The following is a 9,111-nucleotide window of genomic DNA, read 5'->3' as shown; positions in this document are numbered from 1 at the left end:
GTACTGATTATCTAGTGGTAGATAAGGCTATTACTGATTGGGGTTGCTTAGAGATAAGGCTGTATATGGAATGAGTTAACAAACTGTATGATTGAAGTGGACTTGAATTGAGTACAATTTGTGTAAAAAATACATTACATTTCAAAACATTTTTAGTAGGACCATACTAGCGGTATTATAGTGGATTTAATAAATCATGAAGTACTCCTGTATAAGTAGCATTTAAAAATTATAACAGAAAATGGTGTGAATTACTGGATTTGAAATGAATACTGATATTTGCAGACTAAAATATGTTTCAATACACAACATTACAAAACACAACTTCTATTACTAATCCTTCAATGAGAGAAAATTGAACAACTTAACGGATAATAAAAATATATTTTTTTTAAGAAACACCTATGTTTATAGGCAGTTAAATAAAAATAATAATCAAAATATCAGGTGAACAAAAATGGAATTTTTTGATACAGGTATTACCAGGTATTATGCCCAGCCCAGTTTAATTATTTGTCAATGTGTGTAACTGAAGTCTTTGTTTATAATAATAATATTTATATGTTTAAAAATAATAGTTTTTTTATAATAATTATTTGTTTAAAAATAATAATCAAAATATCAAGTGAACAAAAATAAAATTATTTAATACAGGTATTACCAGGTGTTATGCCCAGCCCAGCATAATTATTTGTCAATGTGTGTAACTGAAGTCTTTGTTTATCTGTTTTGACACTTTGATTAATCTGTTTTGACACTTTGATAAAGCCTCGCCAGGGGTGTGAATGCGTGATTGTAATACCCATTAATTGCACGCTCACAACCAGATTAAATTTCCTTTCTTTAATTAAGGTTTTCTTATCAATTGAACCATTTTATTTTATCAAATTAATTATCCTATCTAACATAAATAAATAAATAATTGTGATATTACGCGCAAAAGCCCGCGAAGCGGGCGTTGACCGTTCATACATATGGGAATTTAGACATAAAATTACATAAGAATACCACATATGGATACGTCTCAAAAATTTGCCACGCGACATATATTTTCGCGATGCTATTTATGACCTTGAACAAATCAAAAACACTTTGACATATGCTAAATCACATGTAAATACATACCTCAGGAAAAGTTATATCAATGACATCATAATAGTGTAGCGAATCGCACTAAATATTCTCGCATTATTTGTTTTTCTTCGCAACCGTTCCAGAATTAAGTCATTACTCAATTATCTCCCCTGAATGCTCTTCTTCAGTGGGTATAAGCCGAAGACTGGTTCACTACATATAGTGACAGTCTTTACCAAACACAATTTAGGTGAACATAACCCGTCTTTAATCTATTGCCGAATCTCAGATTTCTGTCGAATTTATTTGCTTTGATCTTTTCGATATCTTATTGTTCTTATTATCCTGACAAATCACAAACGCTTGTTAAAAAATTATTTGTTTTAAACATTATAGTTGGCATCTCTATTCTTCCAGTATTCTCGCGGTATTTCAATAACGACACCCTACTGTTTATTTGTCAGAATTTGTGACGCATTTTCCATTCGCTCTCAGAAAGAAGTTTTACGTGTGATCATGAGCAATATTCTGGTAAATTGTCGTTGTTATCCACCAGAAACACATTTATTCACAAAATTTAAAGATATTCCGATCTAACTTTTTAGTCTTTTAGCTTTAATTTTTAACGTATTTACACCTCGTCTGCTCGCACTTTACCGATTCCCGAAAGGTTATCACTATAATTAGTTTAGGCCTAAAACCACAAAATCCGATACCGTTGGATTTTCGTACCACAATCTTACGTAAAAAATCTTCCAGATTCGAAATCAACAAAAAACAAGACATTTATAAATTGTCTGCATTATTGATCAAATTTTAAGATATTTGATGGTTTTCCGTTTTTAGAAGCTGTTCTGCCAAGGCAAGAGCTGGGCATCATACAAGCCATTCTATCCAGCAAAACTGACAGTTTTGGTTTACAGAAATCAACAAACTTAAGGAGGGATTCCTGAACTATCAAAATTTCCAAGCTATACACACAGTTATTATCTTTGGTGATCTTTATTGGTTCTGTTTGTTTACTTGGATGGAACATGTGTGAACTTTTATAGAACTTTGAAAAGTCTATATATGTATATCTATAACAAAAAATCAGCTATGGTATAATAAGATCAGATGTGCAAACAATGTCAAAGGGTTGTTAAATTAACAATTTGAAGGCAATTATGCTGAAAAAAATATGAAAGTTCCAATGCAAATTTTGTCTGTATATATCGACAAGTGTCTGCCGATAATTGTCAAACTAGTTCTAGTAATACAAAACTTACCACAAGTATGTAAAAGCACTAAGTACCTGTGATCATTTTTAGTAAGATAGTGTAATTCTAAACAGTAGCAAATAGCTTGTTTAGTAAATGCATAATGCAATTAATATGATTTCCGTTATATTGTGTAATTAATAAATTGGTTGTTACTTGTTAATCCATGATAAATGTTTGATGGCTAGTACAAAACCAGCAATGTTAATTTTGTAAAAGGTAATACAATAACACCACTTTGTAATTTCATATACGTAAATATTCTTGAAATGTAGGTTGATGACAGTGTGTTAGTTTTACTTATTTTGTAGCTATTATTTAATGTGCAAATAAATGATGTGAAGTGTTTTGTATCTCCACACAATACCACATACCTTTTTATATATGTACTATGTTATGTGTTATTTGAATGTTTAAATAAAAAAATATGGATGATATAACATGATGCATTCTTATATTTGCATTCCAATTGTAACTATAGAGCTAAGTGTATGCAGTTTAGACTGTGATTTTAGAATTGCTACAAAATGGCTAGTTTTTTAGTGGCGACAAAATTTAAACTATTCAACAATAGTTTGCGAAAGAAAATTAGAAACCTGCAAGATATCTGTATTTATTAAATATTTTAATTGCGAAAAAAGTGTGTTGTTATGCTGTTACACATAATAATACATTGATAATAAATAAGAAGATAATTAGTGGCGTTAACGTTTCCCAACAGTAAAAATCGTTCTTCTGATGAAGTCAGTGATATACAGACGAAAGCTCCAGGTATGGCTCTCAATACGTAGTGTGTGTTATTTGACAGTCTTAAACTTATTGGATTAAAAAAAATCCTGTCGAATTTGTCAATCAAAATTGATTTGACACATCACATGATTTTGATTATGTTAAATCAGTGTACTGTATGCTAAATGCAACTGCTTTAGCAAGCTGTCAAGTTGAATTGAGACATTTGATGAAATAAACTGTTTCCTGGGTAGGGCCAATACTTAGTGTCTATATGACGTACCATGACGTCGAAAGTCTACAAGACCTACTAGGTAGAACGAGAAATGTACTTTGACGTACAATTTTCACCGACTCTTGAGTGTTAGCCAATCAGAAGACACCTTACGTCTGTTGCTTTTAGAGATATTTGACATTGAACATTATTATTATTATTATTTATACCGAATTATGCGACCATCGACCGCTTACTCATAGATATTGTGCGCATTTATTAAACATTATTATTATTATAATTTATACCAAATTATGCGACTATCGACCGCTAACTCATAGATATTGTGCGTATTTATTGACCTGGCGTGGCGGAATTAACCTCTGACTAATGCAAGTTATGGTTATCACAAAATACGACCAACGGGGAGGTTATAATACATTATTTATCCCGTTAATGCTTGGTAAATGTTTGGTTACAGTTGGGAATTTCCTACACAGTTATGCGCTGGACGGTCGTGATACTCCGCCCCGCATGATCAATAAATACTCACAATATGCTGAATAATTTTAATTTTAAAAAGGTAACAATTGAATCTTCTTCAAATTTGTATATAATCTATTTTAATGCATTAAATACTTGAAACTTCTATGTGTTGTTTTTTTTGCCATTCTGATATTTTTATTCATTTTGTCCACAATTAAAAAAGAGATTTTAAACATTTATTATGAATAAATCTGAAGGAAAAGCGGCTCAAGAGACTAGTGTTTTGATTGGCTGTTCATAAAATGTATACGTAGAAGTAAAAACATGTATGTCGAAGTACAAATTGTACTTTGACGTAAAAATATATACTTCGAAGTGGTTTTTATTTATGTCGACGTACAATTATTGTACTTCGACGTACATTTATCTTTTTAACTTGTAGGTCTTCTTGACTTACAACCCAAATGGTACGCCATAGTATGTCTTTAGGGTTATCTAAAGAATGCTCCCACTTAAGGGATCAATACAGAGACCTCCCAGTGACTAAGCCAGTAAGCAGACACCCCATCCACTATACCACAGACACCGAACCAGCTATAAATTCCTGTGGCTAGAAAACAAAAAATATATAAGATGCTAGATCTTTAAGCTTGGAACATGTAACTCGTTTAAAGATTGAATTTTTGGATGCATTACTTAATTATTGCAACAATTATAATATTTTGAACACAATCATGTCCATATATTTATTAAAAATACATGGTTATCATAAAAAAAACTTAAAAAGCTTTTGCCCGTAAATTAGGAAGCACCTATAATCATATTAATGTATAATTCTAAGAATTTAATGAAACTAATTAATCAACTTCAATATTTGACAAAGTACTAATAATGAAATATTAAAATAATAATATTATTTAAAACAAATGCACAAATATTATAAATACAAAAAACTTAATTAATTTCAATTTTATATGTTGTAACACATTTTATAGAAAAATACATTGGTTGAATTGCATTTGACAAAAAACACAATGTCATCTTTCATTTACATACTACATTTATTATTTTCACGTCAAAATTGTGTGCAAAGTCAAAATAATAACCCCAGAACATTTGCTCACAACTTATGTTCAAATATGACAAAAGCAAATGACCATAAAATCTCATATACAAATATGGGGGTGAATTGTCTTGGGGGTGAATTGTCTTTGGGGGTGAATTGTCCAAGGAAATCAAATTCTGGGGGTGAATTGTCCAGGGGGTGAATTGTCTTGGGGGTGAATTGTCTGACACCCGCTAAAACGACTATGAGTTTCCTGTTTTTGTTTTTGTTTTTTATCGAGTGCACCGGGATTGTTTCCCATATGGCCATCGCCCCCAGTTGGTTACGGGGGATAGTGCAAGATACAGGAGACACCCCGTTCCAGAGGTGACCCTGGGTCTTTTATTGCACGGTGTATAGCACCTAGTACACTGCACCTCGGTTTAACGTCTCATGCGAAAGACGAGTTAGTAGGTTAGGTGCAGCGGGGGATCGAACCAGCGATCTCTGGATTGTGAAGCCAGTGTGTTACCACTAGACCACGGATCCGCTACTATGAGTTTCCTCGTGCAAGGTGCGGTATGTATATAGCTGTGGTCATGTGTGAATACGTCACAATATTTTACTTTGTACTTTAAAGTAGCGAAATAGACTGGTCACTGGAGTGATATGCTTGTATATTGGAGGCTGGAGGCCTTATGAAAATAATTGAATATTGAACTCGGTAGACATAGTGGTATATTGAAAGAAAACCGTATATGTAGTTATTGTCTGCAAAATTTAAACACATTAGTTATTGATTGTAAATTTCATGCCTTTTTTAAATATCATAAATATGATGATATTAGAAATTCATATTTGTTTGTAGTATACACATGGTACTGATACTCAAGACTTCTATGTACTGATGTCATCTCAGGATGCTGATATTGTTAGGAAAGTCTCTCTTTATGTGTACCATTTAATGTTATTGATATCTCAGGAACATTGAAATTTGACACAACTCAAACTCTTACAGCTGTATTAATGATATGTAAATTTGGCCGGAGGCCTTTATTTGCAAATAAAGAATTCTGTTCTGTTCTAATGAGGATTTTGAAGATAGGTAACGTATAAAGACGCAAATTTCGCCTGGGGGTCTTGGATCAATCAGCCAGGTACTGGGAGAAGCAAACTAAGCCCTATACCACGAAGTGAGCGTGAGCACAAGAAACGCATTCGACGTGCTGAGTTGTGTGAGCGATATTCAACGTGCAAAGCAGTGTGAGCGACATTTACCAATTCGCTTAAAACTATGGAAGGCAATACATGCCAGCATAACATGGGGCCAACAAACATAGACATTATAGCCATTCTTGGCAAAATTGACTTAAACCTAAATGACGTGGACTCGCGATTAAAGACATTCGAAGGGGTAGAGAAGAAAATTGATAATTTGGATAAGGATCTCAAAAAACTATGGGCGCACATGGACACAATCACTAAGGATACCAGGACAAAGTTGACAGGGTGGAAAGTTAAAGTGACTCTGTAGGCGTTGATATTGAGGAAGCTAGAATAAAGATGTCAGACTTGGTTAAAAAGATAAAAACAAATTACGAGAAAACATGAACTACGTGCACTCCCAAAGCATGCGAAATAACTTAATATTCGGAAACATCTCTGAAGAACGAAATGAAACACAGATCAAATGTATACAACTAGTGAGAGACTTCATGTCGGAAAAACTCGAACTTACCAAGGAAGCGGTGGCTACTATGAAATTTGAAACGGCGCATAGGATGGGCCATAAAAGCAAAACCGGAAGAGGAACCACCGGAAACGGTGGCGAGGAGAGGAATCGAAGCATTGTATGCAAAGTTTCATTCTTCGGCGACAGAGAGCATGTTCGCAGAAGTAGACGGAATCTCAGGGGTACGCCATTCTATGTTACGGAACTATTCCCACCGGAAGTCGCGGCAAAAGACGGCGTTTCTTCTGAAGAGGAAAAGAGAAAAAGCAGGCGGGGAAACGGGCTGGGGTGTCGTACGACACTTTGTACACTGACAGCAGGCCAATAAAGGACGCGAAGGAGGGACCTGATGGACTTAAGTGTCTAGTCTGGAAACTGCAACGGATTTAGCGCAGCTTAGCGGGAGGATCCAGATTTCCTTGCAATTGTATCACAGTTTGACCTCATTATTTTTTTAGAATCGTTTTTTTCAATATATACACGCAATAACATAAGAAGTGGCATATATTCATGATACAATAATATTGCTTAAACTAGATAAATCGTTATTTTTATCACTAACGAAGATTATTGGTATATATATAGTGATTCGCCGATGGCCAACTTGATAGATACGGACCTCTTCGAAAGTCTCGGTAACGATATTAACCTTTAACCTTTTTCAATCGTTGTGCACAGTTATGTAAATTGGAGATTTTAACGCTAGAACAGCATGCAAAATTGATTGACTACAAGTTTTATAGCAGATGGGTATGTTTGATACCATATAGCACCTTAATAATGAAACGGATCCTGTTCGATAAATTGACCGCTGCCATTACGGTACTGAAGAATCTGGTAGACTACAGCGTTCAAATATCTATCAATAAACAAAGTTTGTCAGTGAACGGAGTTTCAACTCGACAAGAACATACCGTCATATTCGTATTATGTGGCCATTAAATATCAATAATAGGAAATCACACTTTTAAATGCTAATACCGGTAGTTCCTTTCAGATTTTAAGATTTCGAAATGTATGATATTCATATTACTTTAAATGTGTATTCGTTACTTTTTAGTTTAAAATGCATCAACTATAAATAATATGTTACAACTGACTAGGGTATCCTGGAATATGGTCTATTATTATCTGGTAAAAAGGAATTCTGACCGAGGCAGTAGGCACAGGCTAATCAGGAAAATACTTTCCGCAAAAACTGGGTTTGCGCTAAGTAGAGACTTCCTTAAAACGAAATATATATTGAAAGTGGAAAGTGTCGTCCCTTAGTAGGCTGTGCGGACTGCGCATGCCAATCTGGGGCGACATTTTACACACGTGAATTAAACTCTCGTTTCACACAGCGAGACTCAAAAATAAAATATGCTATTTCTGATACAGCAAATGGAGGCTGAGCTTAACAAGGCCCTGCAGGCCCTAGTAGACGGGGATAGGTTTACCAAGAACGAGTTCAGGACCTTTATACAGGTAAGGACCAGGGCCCCGATTCACTAAGCAATTTACTCAATGCATAAACTTAGGCACACCATTTTCAATACATTGTAAATAATTGATTTGAATCGAACTATGTTAAACTTAACGTTATCTAAAATACACTACCGGTACTTACATTCAAATAACCTATTTACTTTGAGTAAATATATACATTTTATTATTATTTTATTACTTATTAAGCGTGAAATTTACTATAACAATTACGCAATAACGCATGGAGCTTAGTAAAATGTGGCCAAGGTACCTCAATGTGCAAAGGACATGATTCACAAAACTTGTCTTAAATTTGTATGTATAATTTATATTGTAAATAATATATTTGTGTTGGATTACACCTAAATAAAAATATTGAAAATGATTTTTGATACTGCTATTTTAAAGTACCATTCTATACTGTTTGTTAAACGGAGTAGATCTTCTCACTGGGAATAATATGGGTGACCGCTATCAATAGTTCAAAACAGTGCATATTTCCCTTAAAACGTGATGATTACATATTGTCATTCATCCTCGTTTTATTATGAGGTCATTTCTTTCACTACCCATGTTTCAGTCACGTGGCGATGACCCGCTCACGGACGCCGAGGTGGACGAACTGTTCGCGGACATCGATACGGACGGCAACATGGACACGGTATTCAGACAGGAGCTGATTGCTCTATTCACGCAGGCCAACATGTAACATCAATCGTTTCTTGCTATCATCTTTGACATCTATATATGTAATAAATTCTAGAGAAAAGCAAGCTTTTTATCTTTACTGTCTTATGTGTGTGTGTATGATAAACATTAGTTAAAAGCTAATTTGTTATCGCAGTATTAAATAACGCAGACCTTTGAAAACTCCGTCGTGTGTGTTTTTAATATAAAATATTTCTCAATCATTCGACTTTATGTATGATATTTACGATATTTTTATTTATTAAATAATTTACGTGTTTGAACTAACGTAAGTAAGCACTCATTTCCGTATGTTACTTGTGATAATTAAAAATACCGCAATGTTGCCTAGGTATTTTTCTAAGGGAAATTTATGTTAGCGCACTAAGTAAAAACAACAGTTACGATCACTGAATTG

This window comes from Dreissena polymorpha, chromosome 8, assembly GCF_020536995.1.
Source record: "Dreissena polymorpha isolate Duluth1 chromosome 8, UMN_Dpol_1.0, whole genome shotgun sequence".
NCBI classification, from domain to species: Eukaryota; Metazoa; Mollusca; class Bivalvia; order Myida; family Dreissenidae; genus Dreissena; species Dreissena polymorpha.
Note: the sequence above shows the minus strand (reverse complement) of the source record.